This window comes from Neomonachus schauinslandi, chromosome 12, assembly GCF_002201575.2.
Source record: "Neomonachus schauinslandi chromosome 12, ASM220157v2, whole genome shotgun sequence".
Classification (NCBI taxonomy): domain Eukaryota; kingdom Metazoa; phylum Chordata; class Mammalia; order Carnivora; family Phocidae; genus Neomonachus; species Neomonachus schauinslandi.
The window spans coordinates 70054094-70071193 of record NC_058414.1 but is presented as its reverse complement, the minus strand read 5'-3'; the positions used below and the strand labels follow the sequence as shown (position 1 = coordinate 70071193).

The 17100-nt window shown below is 33.9% G+C and overlaps 1 pseudogene; it reads left to right on the top strand.

Moving 5' to 3' along the window:
- The first annotated feature begins 13457 nt into the window (after positions 1–13457).
- Positions 13458–13543, top strand: LOC123326459 (annotated as a pseudogene).
- The last annotated feature ends 3557 nt before the right edge of the window (positions 13544–17100 follow it).

Below are 17100 nucleotides of genomic sequence, written 5' to 3'. Positions count from 1 at the left end.
TCACATCTTCTTGACCCAAATTTGTATCTTTTGTATTTATCACCTTGTTTAGCAGAATGCCTTATACATAAAAAGTAAGTACTCAATAAGTACTTATTGCATTGAACATACTTTCCAAAATCTTCATTGGGTAACATCTTTATACAAGTAGACTAGCCACCAAAAGGATAAAATTGGATCATACAGTAGAGGAATCAAGATAAGCCTTCCTCACTAAGCCTTGCAGAAATTGCAAGTTTGTGATTAAAAAAGAGAGAGAGGATGAAAGAAACGTTCTTTTACATGACTGAATTTTGGGTGATTTGTTAAGCAGCAACATATAACCAGAACAAACATAATCATACTCCTCCTCCTTATATTCTTATTAAAGAAACCTTTAAACATAAATACAAATGAGTAAGATGATTATTTAAAGCCCTGTACTCTGCAGTTCAAAATCATGAGTTTGTATCAAGTGGTGGATAGAGGGGTTGAGTTGAGTAGATGAAGCTCAGGAGATTTTTAGCTATTCTGTATGATTCTATTGTGGTGTATACATGACACTATGCATAAAATCCATAAAACTTCACAACACCTTAATGCATGCTAATTAAAAAAAAAACATTTAGGAGGTCAGAAGATTTCAGGATGGAGCATAGAAGGTGATAAGGATCTAACTGTATTACAAATGTATGAAATGCCCTCACTGAAAGGGATAGGGGCAAAGGTGCTGACTTAAGTAACTTCAGACATGAATGGAGTCTGTCAGATGAAAGGCACAAGTATAATATATAAGCACTGTACTTTATTAATAAAGTTATATCCCACAGTGGTATAGGTTAATAATTCTGAAACTGCTATACATTATACTGGAATTGAACAATTTTGTACATGGATGGCAGATGGTGTGCCCCAGGTTTCCCATTGTTGGCCTGTCACCCAAGGAACATTAATAATATTTACTGAATGAATGAAAGGATATAAATATATATTTGGAAGGGAAGGTGTGCTTAAGTTCACATGGCTGACATATTTAACTCTCAAATCTACCACAGCCAAGACAATTTATGATAAGCACTATGCCAAGGGGCGCCTGGGTTACTCAGTCAGTTGGGTCTCCAACTCTTTCCACTCAGGTCATGATCTCAAGGTCGTGAGATTGAGCCCTACATCAGGCTCCATGCTCGGTCTCTCCCTCTGCCCCTGCCCCACTCACACTCACTCTCTCTCTCTAAAATAAATAAATAAATCTTTAAAAAACAAAAACAAGTATTATGCCAAAAACATGTTTTCCTAGAGAATAATGTTTCATCAGTTTTTGCAGATGGAGATTATTTTCACTCAAAGAAATTCATTTTTAAGAATAGTCAAAACTTATTAATTTGGGCAATACTAATTTAAGATTTATGATAATTAAACCTGGGGTATGTACTATGAAAAAAGCAATTGTTAATTAAATTAACAGTATAGACAAAATTACAGGAGATGATACTGGATTTCCAAATAACCTAGGAATAATCATTTATAGATTTTTAACAAATATTTACATAAAAAGATGTTTTTAATTACAAGTCAGCCTCATTAATTCTTTAAATGAAGACCCATAGGAGCTCTGCTTAAAATGGTTTGAAAACAACTTGTTTAAATAACTGTGTGTACTTAAGAAAAACAAGACTGTATATGTCTTCAAGAATAGCTTATCATTTAGGCTTTTTATGAATTTAGGCTACTCTTTCCTTCTATTAGTCTAAAATATAGTCTTAAAACATGTGTCTGGTTTCAGTTTCTCTGTTATACATTTTTTCAGTTTACAACTTGGGTTGTAAAATAAATCTACTTGTACTACTTTCATGACTTAAGACCTTAATACCTCTCAAGGTATTGAAAGGTTCTAGAACAGATAAAGAAAAATTATATCCAGCATAACACTTTTTCTTCATGTGCTCTAATTGCCTTTTACTTTATATCTCCTTGGAACAAAGCTTGGAAACAACAATTTTCAATCAGTTTTTAAAATTATGTTTTATTATTTTTAAATTATTTCAGTTATTTGAGTCCACTTTCTATTCTGTTGGATTAATCTTATGGAATGTGAACATTTAAAAAAAAGCACAACTTGCTTGAATTTAATGGTATACTTTCTTGGTATATATAGTATTTTTAACCCATTTTTATGTTCTGTAACTCAATTTTGTTTTAGAAGATAAGCTACTCAATGTGGAACCACGACCTACTACCATAAAGAGTGATGGGTTTATCCTGTATGTAGACATCATTCCTCAATTTTTATAAATGGATTTTAATGCTATACTCTTCATGGCTGATTACAACTAAATCTTCCCTTTAACTGACAAGATAGAATCTGGCTGCAGTATACCAGTAATGAAACAGCTATTGATTATGGCCCCTATCCATTCTGATTGTGCTATCTATTCTGACTGGTATATGTCAGTGAAATACAGCTTCTAAATATTTTTAATATCATGCCTATATAGAACATATTTTTTCTAGGTTCTTGCCAAGGGTTTCTTGCTAATTTTTAATTGTCTTATCAGAAAATCCTTATCAAAAGACTACCTGAGAGAAAAAAATATTTATAAACAACTCCCCTAAATCAGGAGTTTTTGGTATCTGGGGATATAGATCCTTTGAGAATAAGAGGTTTGGACTATCTCCCAAGAAAACTTCACATAGGCCCATAGACTCAAAACTTAAATTTCAAAAGTTTGAAAGCCCTTTGAAGTCCAGATTAAAACCCCTGAATGTATATGCTAAAATGGACCCCTCAATCAAGCCTTAGAGAGATGCACACTTAGATGTCATTTTTATCACTTGTAGAATTTTTTATATAATCTAGTATTATGCCATTCTCTCCCTTCCACTTCTATCCATCTTTATCATTCTAGTTCAATTCACTATTGTCTCTTGCCTAGACTCCTGAAACAACTTCCTAACTTTTTCTTCCTTTTTTTCCCCTTCAACTCTATTACAAACAGCAATGAAAATGGTATTTTATAAGGTCACACCACCATTTATGTAAAATCCTTTTAATGTTTTCCATTGCATTCAGAACAAAACTCATTCCTTACAAGGTCAGCCAGGCCTTGAATGACCTGACTCTCAATTTTTCCTAGTTTCACCACTGGGAAGTCTCCCTCTTCCTAGTACACTCCAATGATACTGGTCTTATTTCAGTTCTTCAAAGGTAACAAGTTTTCTCCTACCTTTACGTACAATGGTCTTTCTGCCTGAGATGTTCTTCTTCACCTATTAAGCTGGTGAATTTCTTTTCATCAGCTTAAATATCACCTTCTGAGAGAGAATTTTCCTGAAAGTCTCTCCAATATAAAATCAGCCCCTCAAAACACTCTGTAGTTGTCATTTACGTGTAATACTACTTATTTCTGTATTTCTCCCCAACTAGACAATAAGATCTAGGAGAGTGAACATTATTCATGTAAAACAGATACTAACACATTATCTAACATTAAGTGACTTTTCATAAGTTTATAATTATAAAAAGTAGTTAATGAAATAATGATATAATTTAAGAACCAAAAATATACAATTCATTATTATATAAATTATAGGGTTAGGATGTTATCTACTTAGTTTTCTACATAGTTGAGTCTTGGATAGGACATTTGATCAATATGCTTGACCTGCCATGCTCCAAACGTATAAAAATGTTAGGTAAAATGTATTCAAAATATTTTTAATATATGGTCAAATTGGAAAGAAGGAAGGAAGAAAGGTGGGAGGGAGTGAAGGAAAGAAGGAATAGAATACCCAGTGCTCCAGAAACAAGAAGTATTCAAAGCAATAATTTGAACCAAAAGTCAAATAATTCATTAGGATTAAAGTATATAGATCTTAATGGCAGGGGCTGAGAATTTAAAGCTTGCACATGAACACATCAGTGGTCTCAGGAAAATACAAAGTAGAGAGTTGAACTTTAAGCCCAAATATAAAGCCAAGATCCATGAAGGGTAACCCTGCTCATGAACAGGAACTAGAGAAATTCTGTCCTCTGGTTCTTCAGGCATCACTAAAACTTGCTATTCATTCCCAACATGGGTGAAAACAATTTCTCCAAACAACCAAAACTATAAGCTATACACAAAAAAGGTTAAAGTTTTTATAATTTTTCTGTTGAAAGCCAAAGAAGTATTTTTTTTTAATTTCCAGAAGTAGAGAGAATTGAATAAACACTATCAGACTCATGCTTCTACAGTGCAGGATAAAACAAATCCTCCAATAAAATTAACCACTGCTAAAGATAAGCTCAAAGTCACAGGTATAACTTATATGAATACTAGCAAGAGGAAGAGATGGAAAGCAATACGAACAGGAAAATTCCAACCTCAAGATCTAAATAAAATAAAATAATATACCTGAAAGGTTAATTTTAATTAGTACATATAAATTTTGAAAAGATGAACAAAACACATAAAACTATGAAGCAATAGTTACAAGAAAACAGCAGACTGACTTGAAAAAGAGCCAAATAAGAATTTCAAAATTTGCACATTTAGTTATTTAAATTAAAATAAAAAACTAGTGAGGGGCACCTGGGTGGCTCAGTCAGTAAAGCATCTGACTCTTGATTTCAGCTCAGGTCATGATCTCAGGGTTGAGATCGAGCTCCATGTTGAGCTCGTGCTAGGCTTGGAGGCTGCTGGAGATTCTCTCTCTTCCTCTGCCCTTTCCCTACCCCTCACCCTCCCATTCCCCTGCCCACTCTCTCTCCCTCCCAAAAACAAAACAAAAACCTAGTGGATGTATTCAATGGTTGGGTTAGTGATTAGAATAGGGAGCAAAAAAGGAAATAAGGCAAATGGAAGTTATATTTAGGAAAATTATCCAGAATGCCACACAATGATTTAAAGAGATAGAAAATATGAAAAATAGGTTAAAAGTCATGGAAGATGAATTCAGCAGAAAAAAACTGATGTCCAATAGGAATTCTGAAATGGGAAAACAGAGAATTAAGGAGAACCATTATTTAAAGGAATACTACATAAAGATTTTTCCAAAATGAAAATTTTTTAAAAAAGAATACATTCTCAGATTGAAGAAAACTACCACATACTTAGCAGAATTAATGAAAACAAAACACAAAGAGAATTTGATGGAATTTGAAGAATACAAAGTATCTGAAGACTATCAAGTACAGGGGATATTGTTAAAAGATCATATCTGCAGGAAAAAGAGAGGCTGCTTTCAACAGAACTATATAATAGACAGAACATTTTTTATTAGTATCAAAAGAAATCAGAAGACAATGAAATGTCTTCAAAGTACAGAAGAAAAATGTCAATACTAGAATCATAAATCCAAGTAAAAAAGAAGTTCACAGAACAGCCAAAATAAAAATTGCTTTGACTAACACAGACTGAGAAAGTTTTCACACTGAACACATTCTGAAATAAATACTAAAATACACAGTCAATAGGAAAGAAATTAATCACAGATGGAAAGAGTAGAATATAAAAATCAATGGTGAGTAAAAAATTAACAAATAGATTAGTAGATCCAAATAATTATGTAAAACATATAAAAATGGTTAATTGGGGAGAGGCAAGAAAACAAGGTGGCATGACAACAATAGCAAAAAAGGGTAAAAGTGGTATTACATAAAGAAATTTATAAAACATTATTGAGAGAAAATAAGGCTTAAATAAATTGAGGGACATGTCATGTTCATAAATTATAAAATTCGATTTTGTAAAGATTTCAGGTTTTCCCAAACTGATCTAGAAATTTAATGATATTTGATTCCAATCAAAATCTTAGCATGATTTTTTTTAATTAGAAAGATAATTCAAAATTTAGGTAAAAACACACAGGGGAAAGAATAAGCAGACATTGTTAAACAGAACAAACTTGTTCTTGCTTTAAAGCTATAGGAATTAAGGCACTGTGGTATTGGTGTAAGATAGGCAAAAAGACCAACAGGATAGAAAAGACAGCCCAGAGATAGGCCAACATTTATGAGGCCTATCTCGATTTATGAAAAAGATGGCACTGCATGCAGCACAGTGAAGAAAAGGATGACCTTTTCAAAAAAAAAAGGAGCTAAATTAATTGGATATCCATCCTCAAAAAATAAACTGACCCATGTTGAACACCATGCAGAAAAAATCACTTCCAGGTAGATTTCGGACCTTAATGTGTAAGGTAAGACAATGTAGCCTCTAAAAGATAAAAATGTTGGTGTAGGCAACGATTTTGCAAACAGAATAAAATGAAAAATTAGACTACATTAAATAAAGAGCTTGTTATGAAAAGATACTATTAAGAGAATGAAAAGGCAAGGAACTAACTAGGAGAATGTATATTTATCTGAAAATGGACTTGCATCCAGAGTTTATATAGAACTTCAACAAATCAATAATTTTTTTTTATTAAAAGATTTTTTTAAAGATTTGTTTATTTCCTTGACATAGAGAGATACAGCGAGAGAGGGAACACAAGCAGGGGAGTGGGAGAAGCAGGCTTCCTGCTGAGTGGGAGCCTGACATGGCTCGATCCCAGGACCCTGGGATCACGACCTAAGCCGAAGGCAGACGCCCAACAATTAAGCCACCCAGGCACCCCGAAATCAATAATTTTAAAAAACACAGTGTTTAAAAGAGGCAAAGCATTTTAAAAGAGAGTTCAAAATAAAAATGATAAACAAATGGCTACTAAGTATCTGAAAATTGTTCAATGTTATTATTCATCAGGGACATGCAAATTAAGAGCACAATGAAATACAACTATATACCCACCATGGCTAAAATGAAAAAACTGGCAATACCAAATCTTGGCAAGGATATGGTGCAACTGATATTCTTAAACACTTTATGTAAGAGTGTAAATTGGAATAATCACTTTTGAAAAACTGCTTGGCAATGTCTGGTAAGTTGAGCATATGCTTCTCTATGTTACAGTAATTCTACTCCAACAGAAAAATGCACACAAAATGCAACCAAAGACATATGTAAAAATTTTCACAGCATCATTAGTATCACATCAGAATAGTTGATATTAGTATCAGCTAAAAACTGGAAACAACCCCAATACCCCTCAATATTAAAATGGATAAAAATATATATTTATACATTGGAATACTTTACAGTAATAAACAATCTACTGCCACATACAAAAATATGGATAAACCTCACTAATAATATTGAGTAAAGATGCCAAACACAAGAGTATTTACTACATATTTGATTTATTCTATTTAAATAAAGTTCAACCCAAAACTTAGTCAAATTAATCAATGGTCAAAAATGTGCTTCCTTTTGAGAGAGGTAATGACTGAGAGTATACAAGGGTCTCTGTGATGCTATAAATATTCGACTTCAGAAATACTCTATTTCTTACCTGAGTAGTGATTACTCAGCTGTGTTTACTGGGTAAAATCTTTGTAAATTTTACTGAGCTGGAACCTTAAATCTATTTTTCTCTATGTATATTATACTTCAATTAAAAGTTTATTTTAAGAAAAAAGGTAGCACTTAAAATGCTAAATAAAAATACGTGGAAGATAGGAAGAGAAGATTGACAGTTATATTGATCTAATATGCTTGTGTTATTCTAAATGAGGACAGAAAGACTAAGATATTATTAAGTATGCATATTAAAATTTAAGGGTAGCAATGACAACAAAAGAATGGGAATACAATGTCAAACTTCCAAGCTAGACTGTAAAAATAGAGAAAAGAGAAAAGCCCTACATGTATACTAGAAGAAAGAGCAAAGATCATAGTACAACAATCTATAAATGAGCATGATATGATGATATGGGAAAGGTAGAGGCACTCAAAGCTACAATCTCAATGAAATGATGAAGTTATAAAAATATATACCTATAGACAAAAGTAAGTAGCAGGAAAACTTTTCATTCTCCTCTTGGGCTTTGAATTCTGGGGCACTGAGGGAGCAAGAAGTCACCCTTGATAATTTTGGCAACAGTTTCATCCTTAATGGTAATTAATTTAAAGAGCCTCAGACTGGGCGTGCTCCAGGGTACCTGGCTAAAGCAAATTCAAATCCTTTTCTATACGAATGATCTCAAGCTAGGTCACTAGATAATTGAATATATACTTACATTCCAAAATTACAAAATGCATGAAGGAACAGGCACCGTTAAGGAAGAAACTACAGAAAAAACACATTATAGGATCTCAAAGAATTCAGATTTTCTTAACAGATATTGTATTTTCAGAATTATTGACTGATATTTTATAATTATTCTGGTAATTATTGAATTATATGAAACAAAATCTTAAAATATGTTTAAAAGTACGTAAAGTAAAAGACGAATTTGAAAACATGAGTCAGGAACATTTTTCTTAATGTCTGGCAAATTTGGAAAAAGAACAAGTGGAATTTCTAGAAAAAAATTATAACTTGATATTAAACATTCAACAGACAATTTAAGCAAGCATAAGAAAAACAACTGAAAAGGAATTAGTAAATGAGATCATGGGAACCAGAGATGGAAGGAATACAAGAGAAGTTAAAAAAAAAAAACCTTAAGAATATAATAAGAAAGCCAATATAAATTTAATCAGAGTTTCAGAAGACAGAATTGAAAATTGATATTCTTTTGTCAGGATTTTATGCTGCTTAAATAAACATGATTATGTTGAGAAGGGCTAGAACCAAGAGAATGCCTGCCAAAATATCTATGCAAGCCTTACATAGTTCCATGAAAGCTGACAGAGGACACAAGACTTCTGGGTCACAGGAAAGGACTTGATTACAGCAAAAACAATACAAAGATTATCAATCTAGTTGCTATTCATTGAGCCCCAAACCACAAAGCCACAAGGAGGGTTGGAGGGAATTTGTCCATACATGAGGATGTGTTATAGGAGATGAAGCCTGAGCTTAGAGAATCCAGTTTTTATAGCCAAAAGTAAGCAAGACTTCTTTGTCCAGAGGGATACCTGGTATAAGACAAACACCTTACTTTTCAAGATTATCTTCAGGAGAATAAAGAAGTGGCTCAATAAAGGCCTTGCAATTTTCACAGTTTTGGCCTAGCCCGACTCAGCAAGACAGGAAGATACACAAGAGGCCCAGAGCAGAAAAACTCTCAACATCTCATCCCAACACAAAAATAATTTACCAGAAAAAAAGAAAAGACACCATTCCACTAATGGAGCAATCCCAATGAATCCAGGAATTCCTGCTTTTATTTCATTTTGACTTCTGCAAATAACTTTCTTTGTCAGATCATCAATTCATTTTTTAATTTAAATTCAATTAGCCAACATATAATATGTCATTAATTTCAGATGTAGAGTTCAGTAATTCATCAGTTACATATAACACCCAGTGCTCATCACATCATGTGCCCTCCTAATGCCCATCACCCAGTTACCCCATCCCCCCACCCACCTCCCCTCCAGCAACCTTCAGTTTGTTTCCTATAGTTAAGAGTCTCTCATGGTTTTCTCCCTCTCTGATTTCTTCCCAGTTTTCATTTTAAAGCATTCTTTGCTTAATCACCTTTTAAAAAAAACCTTTTCATTTAAGACTAGTTTTAGATTTACAGAAAGATTGCTTACAATCTAGCTAGAGGAGAAAGGCAATAAACAAGATAATTTTAAATTGGAATAAGTCATAGAAAGAAACTAAACAGAATAATATGAGAGTATGACTCTGGACTGGAAGGAGGCACTTAGGCAGGGCAGTCTGAAAATAACTCCCTGAGAAGGAAACATTAAAGAAATGTCCTTAAAAGATTAAAAAATATCAGCCAATATAAAAAAGAAAAACAAAAATACAAAAAAAAAAAGAAGAAGAAAGAACTTTTTAGGCAGTGCTACAACAGCAAAACCCAAAAGCTGGAAACACCTTGCATGTTTGAGAAACAGAAATGAAGCAGAAATGACCTTGGTATATTTGAGGAGTCAAAAGAAGGCTAGCCAACAGTGTTGGAGTAGAGAGAGCAAGGAAGAGCAATTCACAAGATGATAGGGACAGGTAGACGGGGCGAGATGGCATAGGGCCTTGGAAGCCATGGTAACATTTGATTCTATTCTAAGTACAATGAAAACATTTTGAGCAGGGACATTACATGATGACCTATACTTCTAAATGATCTTTGTATGGAGAACAGACTAAAAGCAAGAATAAAAGCAAAGAGACCAGCTACAAGGCTACTGAATGAGTCCAGGCAAAAAGTGATGGTGGCTTTTATGAGAGTGGTAGCAATGAAATAAAGTGAAATATTTATTATATTTTTTGAAGATAAGATTAAAGGAATTCACTGGAAGGAAAAGAGCTAAATCAAGGATGACAGTTTTTTGGATAGATGGTGGTTGAAATGAGAAGACAAAGAGGCAGGTTTGGGTGTGAGGGGAGATTAGCAGTTCAGTTTTAGACATGTTAGGTTTGAGATGTTTAAGAGAAATCCAAATGGAAATATCAAAGAAGTTACTGAATAAATGATCTTGAAGCTCTGAAGAAAGACCTGGATTGGAAAGATACTTTGGAAGCCTTTGGCACATAGATGATGTTTAAAGTAATGGTGATTAAAGTGATCACCTAGGAAGGAGATGCTGCTCAAGAAGAGGAACCAATATGCCGCCTTTCCAGCATCTGGAGGTCTACAAAGAAATGCCAGCCAAGAACATGGTGAAAGAGATGTCCTCACAACTAAGAAAAGAATGAAAAGAGGTCTCCTGTATCTAATGGTACTGAAAGTTTCTACTGTATTCAACAACCTGGAATTCACTGGGGCTCCAGACGAAGACAATTTCAGTGAAGTACTGGGGCCAGAAGCTGCAGTGCAATAAATTGAAAAGTAGCCACTGGAAGAGAATCACAACACCTCTTATCTCTTTACATCTTTTATGACTTTATGTGAATGTCTATGTTTGATACTCTGAAAAATTTCTAACTTGGTGCCAATACCACCATAGTGAATACTAAAACTAGAAATCTATGGCAAATTTCTTAATTTCAAAATGATTCTCTAAGAATTCTATTTCTTCCTTTGGTGCAGTTTATAATTGCAAAACTAAAAGGGATTTTCATGGAGTCCACTTACATTTTACTCTATTTTGATAAGATACTATATTCTAATTAGAAGGGTTGCTTCTTCCCGCAAGGAAAAAAAACTATGTAGTAAATTATTCTGAAATCTAGCCAATCTGAAATTCATAATCACTTCATTTGTATGAGATTGAAGCAAATATTTTGGTAAGTTAAAAAAAAGGTCATTTCTACTTTTAGTAAAGAAATCAATAAACTAATGCTGAGATTAATTAAGAGCAGAAAGGAAACTGAATTATTTAATCAATGCAGTATTATTTAATGTGAACATATTCCAGTGTTTGAGATCATGCAAACCAAACACTGGAAAAAATATTCTTGATCTAGCAAAATGAGAATATTGTACACTGCTTTACAAGGATTTACAATGACTTAGAAGTTTGATGGAGTTTCTTTGTCTTGCCAATGGGACAACAATGGGGCGAGTTTAGGCAGTGGCTCTCCTCTGAATCTCTTGCAGAGAATGGAATGGAATCCTCCTCACTCTGCCACTTTATCTTGTATAAACCTAAACCCCTTAATGTTTCTGAGCTTCAGTTTCTTCAGTTAAAAATAAGGATTGATTTATTTATGGAATATCTATATCATAATACCTATATCAGGGGTGCCTGGGTGGCTCCGGCCTTTAAGCGTCTGCCTTCGGCTCAGGTCATGATCCCAGGGATCCAGCCCCAGGTCTGGTGCTCTGCTCAGCAGGGAGCCTGCTTCTCCCTCTCCCTCTGCCTGCCACTCCCCCTGCTTGTGCTCTCTCTCTCTGTCAAATAAATAAATAAAATCTTAAAAAAAAAAATAATACCTATATCATTGGGTCACTATGAGAATAAAAGTTCCTGACTCAGAGTTAATACTCAGGCATCATACCCCTTCTACATCAGGGTCTTTGCACATGCTGTTTCTCCTGCCTGAAATACTGTTCCTTTCCTTACTTCCCAATTTTGCCTAGCTAACTCACATATCCTTCTTATGCCAGCCTTGCCTGTCCCTCTCATACTGCATGAGGTCCCTCAGTTACACAATCTCCTAGCACCCTATATTTTTTCTTCATAGCGTTTATCACAATTACAAATATTTGGGGGATTATTTGTTTATTGTCTACCTTATCACTATTTGTTTACATTGCCTAAGATATAATCTGACACCTAGAAGGAATTTAATAAATACTGTTGAGAAAGTGAGTGAGTTGGAATTCCATTAGAGGAAAGGATGAAGGGGATAATTCAAAGATGACTCCTTCTAGACTGAATAATCTTGTCATTAATAAAACAAAGCAGTAGATAAGGGAGAAAAGAGAATGAGTTTCTGTCTTAAACATGTTGGAATGAAAGTGTCTGAAGGGCACCTAAGGGAAGATACTCAGGAGACAGTTGGAACTGTGAGAAAAGATGAGAAATGAATATATACATTTAAAAGTCCTTATTCCCTATGTGGTAGATTAGCCTTAAAGATAGCCAAGGGAGGCTAAAAACAATATCCTGGAGAAAACAATAAAGTACACATGAAGGACCACGTGATGGTTAACTTTGTGGGTAAACTTAGATAGGCCATGGTAACAAGATAGTTGATCAAATATTATTCTAGATGTTCCTGTGAAGATATTTTCTACATAAGATTAACATTTAAATCGGATTGCCCTCCATAATGTGGGTGGGCCTTATCCCATAAGCTGAAGGCGTTCCTAGAAAAAACTGACTCCCCAGTGGAAGGAATTCTGTCAGCAGTCTGCCTTCTGACTGAAACTGCAACTCTTCCATTCTCTAGCTTCCTGGCCTACCCCACAGTTCTTGGATATACCAGCCTGCACAGCTTCACGATCCCGTCCCTTAAAAACAAACAAACAAACAAAAACAAAACTTATATATATCTATGTCAATATACAGATATCTATAGATCTATAGATCTATAGTTCTGTTTCTCTGGAGAATCCTAACTAATACAAGATGATTGAATATAAAAGAGTAAAAGGGATAATTGATTCACCAGGATTCTAAATCACAAAAGAGGCAGAAAGTAAAATTTAAAATATTGACAATCAATCCTCTGTGGCCTTCCTGAAATAAATTACGATTTTCTATGCACATTTACCTATACTTAAAGTGCTTTTATTGTTATTGCTTTCATATCATTTAACACGCATTGGCTTAATCTGTCAAAATTGTAAGACATTATAAAAAGCATGAGCAATAGTATTAACAAGAAATAGGACTGTGATTGTTCAGGAGTCACAGTCCTTTCAAATGCAGAATGGCATTTGGAAACTTTCTAATTTTTACCTTGAGGACAGATTTCTGCAGTTCAGAATTTTGAACTGTTGATGGTGTATTTCCGTGACATTAGTATGTAGTTGATTTTGGGACAAGTCTTTCATGAGAACAGGAAAAAAAGATAAAGAAAGGGTTAGTTTAGGTGTTAGTTTAACAAAGACTATACTTTCAGGGATCATTTCTATAGTTCGGTATTAGTTTAACAGATGAAATATTTACTCATAACTCTGCAAGCCTCAGGCAAAAACAAGCAAGAATCCTGATGACCAAAATAGAAAGTACTCTGTAACAGAATCTGTAATATGAAGACAAACTGGACAGGAAAGCCAGTGATGGAGACAATCTCAGTCCCATTCAGCCACATGCAAACAGGAAATGCTGAGTCCAAAGGTCCTTTCTGTGCCTGCTGTCCTAGATTTCAACATGAAGAACAAGCAGTGTGAATGTGGTAGAACACTGTAAGATTGGATTGAACATTAATAATTATCTACTCCAATTCCTCTGTTCCTATAAAGGAAACTAATATCCCAGAAAGGTTAAGTGACTAACCAAAGATCAAAGAGGCATAATCTTTAGAAATTAAAAAAAAAAAATAGGATACTAGCAGATCTTTAACAAAGCAGTTTTATATTGCAGAAACCAAATTCAGGTAAATCCCACAGAAATGGAAGAACTTATTGAACATATAGTATTAGATCTAGAGCCTCAATGCTGTGACTCCAGTGTAATGAATAGCTCTAGTCCAATCATAAATGAATGAATATCATTTTCCTCTCCACAAAAGAGTTGCAATGCTTTATTTTATTTAGTATCACAACATCCTGAAGTGAGATATAATGATTCTCTGAAGTCACACAGTTCCTAAGAGCTGTCAGGACCCAGGTTTTCCAACCTTTTCAGAATCCTTTTTGACACACTTATATTTAGATGTAAGGTCATATAATTATCCGTATGAGAGGATAAGACCTTAGGCTTGAGCAATGTGGACAAGTGTTTACTTTCCAGAGTGACTTGGTCAGAAGAAAAAGTTAAAAAAAAAAAAAAAAACCTTCAGCCAGGTTTATCATTTGGGTTTTGGAGTCTTCAACACCATCAAACTATTAAGTATCAAAACCCAACCCTTTGTGTTTCTGATTTAAAGGAAAACTAAGGAGTGACATTTTTAAAAAAGAGCAATGGGTAAAGGCAGAAGTAAGTATGTGTAATTGAAGCACATGTTTATTACAGCATTCAAACTCTCATTCCAGGATATTAGGGAATATAAATCCATTATTTTAATTTCTTTTATTTTAGTTCTTCCCTTGGTTCCTAAGAAAGCAATAAATCCTTCGGGACCAGGCATACCCACAGATTATGACACATTGCCTTCAGACTCACATGGCATTCTGATAAATCCATCAGTATGTGCAATGATGACAGATGTGATAAAGAGATCACCATGGCTTTCACTGCCTATATTTTATTGTTTGTTACAGCCACCTTCTATTTCTGGAAAACATTCCCAGCTGCCTGCAGCAGAGCAAGGAGCCAGAGTTGGAAAATATGTTGTTTTTCTCACAGTTTACAACCTAACTTGCCTACCACTAATTATGCAATACAGATAGGTAGAAATAATACTAGAAAACATGTCTTTAACACTGGTTTCATTATCTGGTTTCATTATAATAACCCTATTTCTGATCTTTCTTATTTCAGGGTTCTGGAAGACTCATTAAAAATGTTTTCTCTGCAGTGTTTTATAACCTTTTGACATTTTCTTCTTATACCAGTCATGGCAATCTTTTTAAGTCTATAAATAGGAAGGTTGAGAGGGAAGAAATGGACATGTTAACCCCCTATATATTTGGAGCCTGACAATGAAATCTGAGGTGGGAAGGTTATATCAATACCTTGGTTTTTGTTTTCTTTCGAGGGTATATGGTAAGATATCTAAAGCATTCTGTGTGCATACTGTTATCCATCTTAATCATCAGTGAAATACATATGCATTTCATATATAATCTATTTACAACTGATATAAAAGTAACAGGGAATTGTGTTCTTTTGCATGAATTTCTGAGGACAATTCTGGCTGCTTTCTAAGTAGCAACGAATTTTCTTAGTGATTGGTGTGAAATGCAATTATTTTATACTTTTCCAGGGACAGAGAAGATGGAACTATAAGTGACATAATCCTTTGATCACTTCTACATAAGTCTAGTTTAACCCTATTTCATTAATTATCATTGTTACTTTATATGCCCATGTTTCAGTTACTTTACCTTGTATAAAACGACAAAAAGCATTATAATAATTTGCTTTATTATTTGCATTTATTTGTTTAAGGTTACAAATTTCATAAGAGACTATTTCATAATCTATAAATTTAATATTAATCAATCATTAAAACCTCCAAATGTTCATCCTTTACCAGAATTATTCTTAATTTTGAAAATATGTTGATTAAAATTTTCTTTCTTTTAATATGCCTTACTCACCATTTCTTACAGGTTATATCTAATCAGACAAATGCATGGAGAATAAATAACAAAGCAAAACATTTCACATACTAATCAGCCCTAATTAAAAAGTGACTATCATACAGAAACATATTAATTGAAAATTCACATTTATTATTAGAATATCTTCTGAGTGTCAAATGCTCTTCAAAGATCATTTTTACTCATATATGAACAGTACATTTTTGTATATCTTATAGTCCTTCTTGAAAAAATGCATTATATGATAGAAGATATCCATAATCAGCTTTATACAGAGTTTAACATTTAAGATTAACTGACAGTCACACATCAAAAATGGTGGAAGAGCTGGGGTAGAGAGGTTTACTGAGTTTACTATTTAACTATTGAACTGCTGCCTTGACTGATGTAGCAGGCATAACTTATATTAGCAAAGCTACACCAAACATCACAATTGTGGTGGAAAATAAAAGATATTTCTCCATTAAACTGGAGGCCTGTGGTCATTCAAATGTCTTTAGTACCAAAAATAACTGATAAATTAATTGTATGGAAGACTCCTATCTAAAATTAAGATGTGACAAAAAATGAGGCTTCTTGTGCATTTAAAATAAATTACTCAATGTCAAACTGAGAGCAACAAAGAAACTGATTACCAATTTGGACTCTAAAAGAAGGTTTCATTTAATACTCTATAACAGGTTTTATTCCTCCAAACCAACTCTTTAATATGTGGTAATCATTTCCAGGGCAGCATCTAACAATGTTCTTGTCAAATAAACTTGTTACTCTTCTTAGTTTTATAAAACAATGGGGGGCGCCTGGGTGGCTCAGTTGGTTAAGCGACTGCCTTCGGCTCAGGTCATGATCCTGGAGTCCCTGGATCGAGTCCCGCATCGGGCTCCCTGCTCGGCAGGGAGTCTGCTTTGCCCTCTGACCCTATCCCCTCTCATGTGTTCTCTCTCATTCTCTCTCTCTCAAATAAATAAATTCTTTAAAAAAAAATAAAATAAAATAAAAAATAAAACAATGGGGATTAACACAAAGCATCACGAAATGCATAATTTAACCTTGGAATATCTCTTAAAGAAATATAAGCTTCCACATATATGATGGTTGAGACATCATATTGATTTCATTTATTCTTATATTTCTAAAGGATCCTTGAACCTGAGTTGGTATTCACTTTTCTTATAATTCTGTGTAACAGTTCAAGCAACTAGCTGACACGGCTTCTTTCAGTGTCTTACGTAAGACAGAGTGCATTTGATTACTAAGGCTGCCCAAGCAAGATATCACACAGACTGGGTGGCTTAAATAACAGAAGTTTATTCCTGAAA